Source organism: Macadamia integrifolia, unplaced genomic scaffold, assembly GCF_013358625.1.
Source record: "Macadamia integrifolia cultivar HAES 741 unplaced genomic scaffold, SCU_Mint_v3 scaffold2098, whole genome shotgun sequence".
In the NCBI taxonomy this organism is placed as follows: domain Eukaryota; kingdom Viridiplantae; phylum Streptophyta; class Magnoliopsida; order Proteales; family Proteaceae; genus Macadamia; species Macadamia integrifolia.
The window spans coordinates 47,501-57,500 of record NW_024868510.1 but is presented as its reverse complement, the minus strand read 5'-3'; positions in this window follow the sequence as shown (position 1 = coordinate 57,500).

The following is a 10,000-nucleotide window of genomic DNA, read 5'->3' as shown; positions in this document are numbered from 1 at the left end:
CATCCAATGGTTGGGGAGGAAACTAGAAGCTTCCCACCTCCTTAGTGGAGAATTCTAGAAATCTCTCCCAAAATATCTCTTATAAATATCTTCTATAAATAAAATATCTAGAGTTACTACACCTTTGTAGAAAACTCTAGAACTTGGACCTTACTTAGCCCATTGGCCTAAGTCCATGTGCTTGGTGGGCTAGGCCCGTGGGCCTATGTTGGGCAGGTCGTGACACTCTCCCCCACCTAAATCTGCGACGCCCTCGTCGCAACCTCCTTGTGGTACTTTTATTCACGAGGCGTCTCAGCATGCCAGTCGTCTCCCATCTCGTCTCGCTCTCTGGTCGCCCCTTCCATTTGACTAGATACTCCATATAAGGAGGTACTTTGTGTCTTTGGATGATTGGATCAGCAACCAAATTAGCCTCCCTCTTGAAATGAGCAATATCTATTGGGGCTTTTGTTGTAGTCACATAAGTTGAGCCTCCTACAACGTCGTTTGGTTGTCTCCATCCTCTTGTTTGCATCCTCCTCTTCTCGCATGGAGCAAGCCATCTTGCTCCCAAATTCTCCTAGTCTTGCCCTCCCGTGCAAGGGCAAGTAAGCACCTAGCCCCTGGATGGTGTTGGAGAACTTCTTTTGTCCCAAGGTTCATCTCTTTTGTCCCAAGGTTCATCTCAACCCCTCGAGCATCAGTTATGGGACGATCCTGGGCATTGACATCTTTGAGCCACATAGTTGTCACATGCTCATCACCCTCTTTAGCCCTGATGTTCATCTCGACCACTCGAGCAACATCATGTATAGGGCATTCTTTGGAGTTGATAGCCTTAGGACACCCTTCCACCTTGGACACCCTTGGTCCAAGTTCCTTTGACTCCTCCGTCAAGGTGAGGTTGTGTGTGGCTCCCGTATCTGCCTTCACTTGTGTGGGCTTCTCATTGATGCACACTTTACCACACATCAGCCCTTTTTGAGAGTTAGGGGCCTCGACCCCTGTCTTGCCCCTGGTGGTACCATGCTACATTGGTGACCCCATGCAAGGTGGTTCTTCCTCTTCGCCCTCTTCCTCTAATAGGGCACTGAGAACTTTTCTCCTAGGGCAATCCCAAAACCAATGTAGCTCATCACATAAGAAGCACTTGTCTCTAGGCTTGAACCGATCCCTCTTATCACGCTTATGCCTTAGTGCTTCTCCTTTAGACATGTCAGTGGAGGTAGTGGCTTCCCTCGCCGCTATCCTCCTCGTAGCCCAACCTTCCCGTACTTCTTCTCCAATACGAGCTTTCACCTTGTCCAACGTCTTGCACACTTGAGCTTTCAAGGTGGCAACCATCTCCTCTTGGTTACTTACTATGGTGTTGAGAGCACCTTGTAGGGACCCCTTGAGCTCCCCCATCTGGCCATCAAGCTCCTCCCTAAGCTCCATATGACCTTTGAGCTCCTCCCCACTTTGCTCCGCAACATCGAGGCACCCCTTTACCTCGGCCAATACTTGCTCCCCTAGAGCTAATCGAGGCTCCATAGCAACGCCAACGTCGACGGACTTGCCTTCACTCTTTCTTTGCTTACTTGTGTAGGTGTTGGTCTCTATTCCATAGTTTTAGCTCGCTTGCCTCTTATCCCACAAGCTTGGCTCCCTCGCAACCGAAGCTCTGATACCACAACTGTCACGGCCTTAGACCTTTCTAAGCAACCGCACCGGCACTTAGCACTCCCACTAGCACTAAGTCAGCCTAACCACCCTCCTTAAGGGATTTGGGAAGAGAAGAAGTGAACACAAGAGTGAGTTTGGGAAGAATGAACTTGTATTGCACTAAAGAACTCTTAAGTACAAGGCTTGAGAGCTCACTTGCTTGGTTGAACACTCTTGGTTGGTCCTTGGTGAGTGCCTTTGCCAAATGAGGCAACACCTATTTATAGGCACCCCAAGTTACAATGGATGGTTAAGATATTTACAAATGTCCTCCATCCAATGGTTGGGGAGGAAACTAGAAGCTTCCCACCTCCTTAGTGGAGAATTCTAGAAATCTCTCCCAAAATATCTCTTATAAATATCTTCTATAAATAAAATATCTAGAGTTACTACACCTTTGTAGAAAACTCTAGAACTTGGACCTTACTTAGCCCATTGGCCTAAGTCCATGTGCTTGGTGGGCTAGGCCCGTGGGCCTATGTTGGGCAGGTCGTGACACCTTGGCAACCTTAAACGCCGAAGGGCTCTTCCCTATGTAGCCGGTTATCACCGTGTTTGGCGTTAAGGGTTGTTGTCCCGTGGCAATCTCAAATGGACTTTGGTTCTTGGCCTCACTTCGTTGGAGGTTGTAAGAGAACTGAGCCACATCAAGCAACTTGGCCCAGTCATGTTGGTTAGCACTCACAAAGTGCCTCAGGTAGAGCTCCAACAAGCTGTTAATGCGCTCTGTTTGCCCATCGGTTTGGGGATGGAAGCTTGTTGAGAAGTGTAGTGACGATCCCAACAACTTGAACAACTTTGTCCAGAACCTCCCCGTGAAGCGAGGGTCTCGATCACTTATTATGGATTGTGGCACACCCCAATGTTTGACGATGTGCTTTAGAAATAGCCTTGCCACTTCTTCCGCCGTACAATCCCTTGGTGCAGCCACAAATGTGCCATATTTAGAAAATCTGTCAACCACCACCATTATTGATCCATACCCTTCTGACTTGGGTAGGGCACTGATGAAGTCCATAGAGACACTCTCCCATGGTCTTTCTGGTATGGGAAGTGGCTCCAGTAGTCCCCTGGGTGGTTGCTGCTCTACCTTATCCTGTTGGCATACAAGACAAGTTCTCACATAGGCCTCTATGTCATCCCTCATCTGAGGCCAATAGTAGGCCGCTTCCAACAATGCCCGCGTGCGCCTTTGTCCTGGGTGGCCATCCCATTTAGTGTCGTGGCATTCACGAATGAGGTTCCCCCGTAGGTTACTCCACTTAGGTACGTAGAGTCTCCTCTTCTTAGCATAGAGCAAGCCATTTTGCTCCCAAAATCTTCGTGTCTTGCCCTCCCGTGTAAGGGCAAGTAAGCTCTTAGCCACAGGATCATGTTGGAGGCCCCCCTTGATCAACTCTAGAAGTTCCCCCTCCGGTTGGCTAAGAGAAGCCAACTCCGCCTTTCTACTAAGCGCATGAGCCACCTCGTTGGCCTTACCTGGCTTGTACTCAAAGACGAAGTCGAACTCTGCCAAGAAGTCTTGCCATCTAGCTTGCTTAGGACTTAACTTCTTTTGGGTTTGAAAGTAACTAGTGGCAACATTGTCTGTCTTCACCACAAACCGTAACCCAAGTAGGTAGTGTCGCCACGTCCTTAGGCAATGCACCACCGCGGTCATCTCCTTCTCATGGACTGTGTAGCGCCGCTCTGTCTCATTCAACTTACGGCTCTCATAGGCAATAGGGTGCCTTTCTTGCATTAACACCCCACCGATAGCAAAGTCAGATGCATCTGTGTGCACCTCAAATGGTTTGCCATAGTCGGGTAGGGTAAGCACTGGTTCCCCCATGACGGCCTTCTTTAAGTCCTCAAAGGCCTCTTTGCATGCGTCTGACCATAACCATGGTCGGTTCTTCTTTAGTAAGTCTGTAAGTGGAGCTGCCCTTCTTGAGTAACCTTGAATGAACCGTCGATAATAGTTAACTAAGCCAAGGAAAGACCTTAGCTCAGTCACTTTAGTTGGTGCCTCCCATTCTTGGATAGCCTGCACCTTCCACCTCTAATCTTGTGACCAAGGAACATCACTTCCTTTTGTGCAAATGCAAATTTCTCCTTCTTGACATAGAGTTGATTGTCCCTTAATTCCTTGAATATGATCTTCAAGTGCTGAACGTGCTCCTCCAATGTGTTGCTATAGACGACGATGTCGTCTAAGTACACCACCACGAACTTATCGAGGTAGGGGTGGAAGATCTTGTTCATAAGGGTGCAAAATGTAGCCGGGGCATTCGTGAGTCCGAATGGCATCACCAAGAACTCGTATGAGCCATATCGCGTTACACATGTTGTCTTTGGCTCATCACCTTCCGCAATGCGGACTTGGTAGTACCCCGATCGTAAGTCTAACTTGGTGAAGTACCTTGCCCCACCAAGTCTATCAAATAGATCTACTATCAAAGGAATGGGATACTTATTCTTGATTGTTACCTTGTTCAATGCCTTGTAGTCGATGCATAGTCGAAGCGATCCATCATGCTTTCGCTGGAAAAGGACCGGGGCACCGTAGGGAGCTTTAGAAGGGCGAATGAATCCCGCATCCAACAATTCCTTGAGTTGCTTCCTTAGCTCCTCCAATTCTGGCAGTGACATTCTATATGGTGCCATTGCTAGTGGCTTGACGCCTGGCTCCAACTTAATGGCATGATCCACCTCCCTCCTAGGTGGAAGCCTCTTGGGCAACTCGTTTGGCATCACATCCTTGAACTCTTCGAGAACCTTCTCGATTGGCTTGGGTAACACCTTAGTTGGACCATCTTCCTTAGGCTCTAAGAGTGCTGCCAAGTATGTTGTCTCCCCCTTCTTAACTCCTTTCTCGAGCTGTATAGCCGAAAGAAGTTTTGGGCCGTCCTTGGTCCCTTGTATAGTTGGGACCATGCATGGAGTTCCTTCCTCCATAATGCAAACCATGCTGATAAATGGCATGGGTATGGCCTTAACCCTTCGTAAGAAATCCATACCAAGCACCACTTGAAAATCATCCATGGGCACTATCGACAAGTCAACTGTGCCCTTCCAGGTCCCGATGTTTAACTCGACCCCTCGAGCAACACCATGTATGGGACGGGCCTGGGAGTTGACGGCTTTAAGCCATCCTCCCTCCTTAATTCCTTTAAGTCCAAGTCTCTTCGCCTCTTCTATTGAGACGAAGTTGTGCGTAGCACCTGTGTCTATCATGGCACGAATGGGCTTACCTTTGACATGCACCTCCACGTACATTAGCCCTTTTTGTGAGGTTGTGGTCTTGATCTCTGTCTTAGCCTTGATGGCACTTAGTTGTTGTAGGGACCCCATATGCACCTCATCGTCTTCTTTCTCCTCGAGTAGGGCATTGAGAGCCTTTCTCTTGGGGCAATCCCTGGCCCAATGGGAACCATCACACAAGAAACACTTATCCTTGGGCGTGAACTTGTCCCTTTTGTCTTGCTTGGGCCTACCCTCATTGTTTGAAGATGGTTTACTGCTACCTTCCTTGGGAGGGTATGTCTTAGGCCCCTTCTCTCCCCTACCTTTCCCATTAGTACCCTTCTTGGCCTTAGAACTGTCATCTCTCCTAAACTCTACCAATGACTCTGCCGCTGTGATGGCTGAGGCAAGGTCTTGCACACCTCGGCGTTGTAGTTCTTGCGCAGCCCAGCCTTAGAGGCCATCGATGAAGTTGAATAGGAGTTCCTCCTCGGTCATACTCGGGACTTCGAGCATTAGGGTAGAGAATTCCTTCACATAGTCCCTAATAGAACCTGTGTGTTTAAGCCTTTTAAGGCTCTTCCTAGCCAAGAAGGTGGCATTCTCGGGATAGAAGTGTTTCTTTAACTCAGTTTTGAAATCATCCCAAGTGTCTATGGTGCATGCACTTCTCTCTATATCGGCATGCTTTCTATGCCACCATAGAGTTGCATCATCAGTGAAGTAGAGAGTAGCGGTCCGTACCTTTGATGCCTCATCATTAAGTGCCATTGCCTCGAAGTACCTCTCCATGTGCCATAAAAAGTTGTCGATTTCCCATGCATCTCTCTTCCTAGGGAATGGCTTGGGCTTTGGCACCTCCATCCTAGGCACTTCTCCTGGGGTAGTAGCTCCCCCGGCCACCGCCCTCTTACACAAAGCCCAATCCTCACGTACCTCAGCAACACAAGCTTCTATCTTGGCCAACGCCTCCCGCATTTGATCCTTGAAGGTGGAAATGTCCTCCCACACATGAGCCTTAAAGGATGCAAACTCCTCCTTTTGGTCATATGCCATGGTGTTGAGAGTACTCAATAGGGACTCATTGAGCTCTCCTTCGAGCTCCTCCCCACTTTGCTCTACAACATCGAGGCGTCCCTTCACCTCGCCCATTGCTAGCTCCACCCGAGCTAAGCGAGACTCCATAGCACTACCAACATCTACGGACTTGTCTTTGCTCCTCTTTTGCTTCCCAGTATTGGGGTTTCCCTCCCTTCCACGGTTCTGCTCACATGTTGCAACGTCGTGTACCTCTGAAAGGTTAGACATAATGCTTATCCCACAAGCTTGGCTCCCTTGCAAACGAAGCTCTGATACCACAACTGTCACGGCCTTAGACCTTTCTAAGCAACCGCGCCGGCACTAAGCACTCCCACTAGCACTAAGTCAGCCTAACCACCCTCCTTAAGGGATTTGGGAAGAGAAGAAGTGAACACAAGAGTGAGTTTGGGAAGAATGAACTTGTATTGCACTAAAGAACTCTTAAGTACAAGGCTTGAGAACTCACTTGCTTGGTGCCTCAGCTAAATGAGGGCACCTCTATTTATAGGCACTCCTAGTTCGACCACGCTCGTAAACAGTGGCACTAGCACAACTACACATGGAAGGAAGCAAAGCATGTCAAACTACCACGGTGCCTAGATGGGATTAATCAACGGGGCCAATGCTTCATTTGCACGTTTTTCACATGCCATGACTCCCTTGGGCATGCTGTACAAAACTAGCAAAAGTTGCAATAGGTTGCAATGAGGGTGTAACTACAGTGTGCAGGCAGCCATGCAAACCCACCAGCACGCATTGGCCGGCCAAGGTGCAAAACAAGGGGCTAATCATCCTGACCCTCATGCCATGTTGCTGTCCTTCACATGCCATGCAACTCTTGGAAATGCTGTGTGGCTACTGGCATATGTGGCAGCAGATATGCAAGGAGCCATGCACACCCAGCAGCACTCCATGGTAGGCCACAGCGCACATCGAAGGCAATCATTGGAACCAACGTGCCTTGATGGTGATTTTCACATGCCAAGCCTATCTCGGACATGCCATGCAGCTGCGGGCGCATCTGGCAGTACCTGTGGGGGCACGGCAGCACAAGGCACGAACCCTTGCGCACCAATCATCCCGGGGTGGCAGGCAACGGTGTGTGGAAGAGGGGCTGAACATCGGGATGCACTGGCCATTTCCTTGTTTTCAAATGCCATGCCTCTCTGGAAACTGCTGTGCAGCCACGGACACGTGTCAGCAACTGTGGGGGTATGGCAGTGATAGGTAGGGAGCGAAGGGCACCCAACAGCACACGATTGTTGGTATTGGCGTGTGGCAGATAGGCTGACCACCTGGACAAACGAGCCATGTACTTGTTTTCACATACATGCCAAGCCTTTGTTGGGCTTTCGTTGCGGCTACGACCGCAGGAGGCAACAGCTATCGTGACATAGCGGCATATATTAGGCAACCACGAGGGCAAAGCAACACGCCGTGGTAGGCGCAACGCACACCAAGGGCAAAATCTTCGAAACCAACATACCGTGAAGGCGTCTTGCACAAGCGATGCCACTCTTGGTCATGCTATACGGCGTTTGACACATGCGGCGCAAGATGTGGAGGCATTGCAGCGCAAGGCAGGTAGCCATGCGCGCCCAGCAGCACACACTGGCAAGCAACTGTGTGCTGCAGAGGGGAAGACTGTCGGGACGGACGCGCCATGTACATGTTCTCACAAACCACACCTTCCTTGGAAATGCTATGCGTCGAGGGGCACATGTGGCATCAGAAGTTGGGGGCGTGACAGCGCATGGTACCCATCCATGTGCACCCAGCAGCCCACAGTGGCGGGCAAGGCCATGCGGAAGAAGGGGGCGGCGTTGCATGACAGAAGGGCTCACCATTCGCAAGCACGTCCACCTTCGTAGAGCATGCTCTGTCGTGACTGGCACACGTTACAACAGCTGCGGGCACATGGTGCGGAAGGCAGGCGGCCATGCACGTCCAGCCGCAGGCAGTGGCAGGCCTCAGCGCACACCGAGGGCCAACTCATCGAAACCCACGTGCCATTTCACTTCTTTTACCATGCCATGGGTCTTTTCGGATTGCCTACAATGCCCCCTCATCGTCTGCTGCCCCTCGGTGCGGCCCCTCAAAAACCACCCTGGGAGTGACACCCCCCTCCCTCAAGGTAGCTCTTATACTCTTTGCCCATTTCCAGAAGGAGACATGACCACCCCCCAAAAATATACCGTTCTATTTTTTGAGCTACAAATATCCAAATCAAATGAAACTTGGTAAGAAATTAAGGAAAAATCCAAAGATTATTTTCATATAAAAATCGCCGTCTTCGGATAAATATCTATTTTTTTATTAATTTTTTAATATTAAAAAATATATTAAATTCAAAAAACTATGAAAAATCCATTTTAATGTATTTTTCTGAAAACTAAATTTCGGATGTCTTCCAAAGGTTGATAGAATGTTTTGAAAAAATATTAGACCATTCCAACATATTTTGATATTTTTTAATATTTTATGATTGAAACATTACAAAAAATACCCAAAAAAATGGAAATGCGAGGTTTAAGTGAAAATGATTGTACTTTGGGTGCCAAATAGCCAATTGCATGGCTTTTCTAACCCAAAGGGATGTTTCGCACAACATGATTTAAAGACCCAAACTATGTTGTGCGGGCATGGCCTTCGCGTGTGCAGCAGTCAGTGCCTTGTGTGCAGCCGAAGGCCGCAAAGGAGCCTCTGTTGCATGGGCCATGGGGGCCACAGAAGCACCCATGTGTGAGCCACGTGCGTGCTGCTATGTGCACGGTGGACTAGACCTAGGATCGATGGTGCGGGCAATGCGTGCAACCTTACGCGAGCCATGTGCCGAAAAGCTTGTGGCATGTGCGGCCATGCTAGCCACCAATATCGACGCATGGGAGACCGTGCCAGTGAACTTGCTCGCGGTAGTGCACTCATGGGCGGTGCATGTGGACCACGCAACTTAACCTTGCACGCGGCGGTGCAGCTGTGCCTGCAACCTCTTGCGTGGCACTTCCGGCAAATCCCGAAACCTAGCGCGCGACGACAAAGCGATGGGCGTGGCACATGCACCCATGCATGCGACCTGGGGGGCGATGTGAAGCAATGCATGCAATCTTGCGAGCGGTAGGGCAGCAAGGGGCGCGGCATGTGCGGCCATGCAAGCAACCCTGCGCGAATTAGTGAGGCCAGAAGCCCGGCATGTGCGGCGCGGAACGTAACCTTGGGCGCGACTGTGCAGCCATCTGCGTGTCATGTGCGCCATGCGCGCAATCATCCGCACGGCATGTGTTGCCACGCGCCAAACCATGTGTGAGGCTTGTGCAACTGTGGTCGCAGCCATGTGCGTGGGAGTGCGGCACAGGCAGTAGCCCTGCGCGCGCTGCCCGCACCATTGCCATCCGCCATGTGCACCCGGGCCTACCACCTTTCGTGCGGTTGAGCAGCCTTTCCAGCAGCAATGTGCATTGTTGCCTGCCGCCTTACGCGCGGTGTGCACCTTTGCCCCCAGCCATGTGCGCGCGGTAGCCTACACCCCAGTGCGCGATAGTGGAACCTTACCCCCAACCGTGCCCGAGGTTGTGTGCAACCATGTGTGCGGTATTGCAGCAACGCCCGCATCCATGTGCGCGGCAGCCTGCCTCGGCGCCAGCAGACTTAGCGCGCTAGTGCAACCTTGCCCTCGGTGATGCCTACACCTTGTGCGTCCATGCCAGCTGCCTTCCGCGCGGTAGTGCAGCCATGCCTGCCACCATGCACGCACATTGTGCGGCCCTGCGTGCGGTACTGCCGCCTCGTGCACTGCCTTCATATGCACTTAGGCACCCTTAGGGGGCACGCGTTGGCATTGTCATGGGCACGTATATGTGCACACTTGCGGCATTCAAGAGCACAATTAAGCGACACTTGGGCTACACTTGGGTGCACGCTTAGACACACTTATTCAACACTTGCGGGCACATATAGGCACATTTAAGGCGACGCTTGGGGCATTCAAGAGCATGCACAGGCACACTTGGTT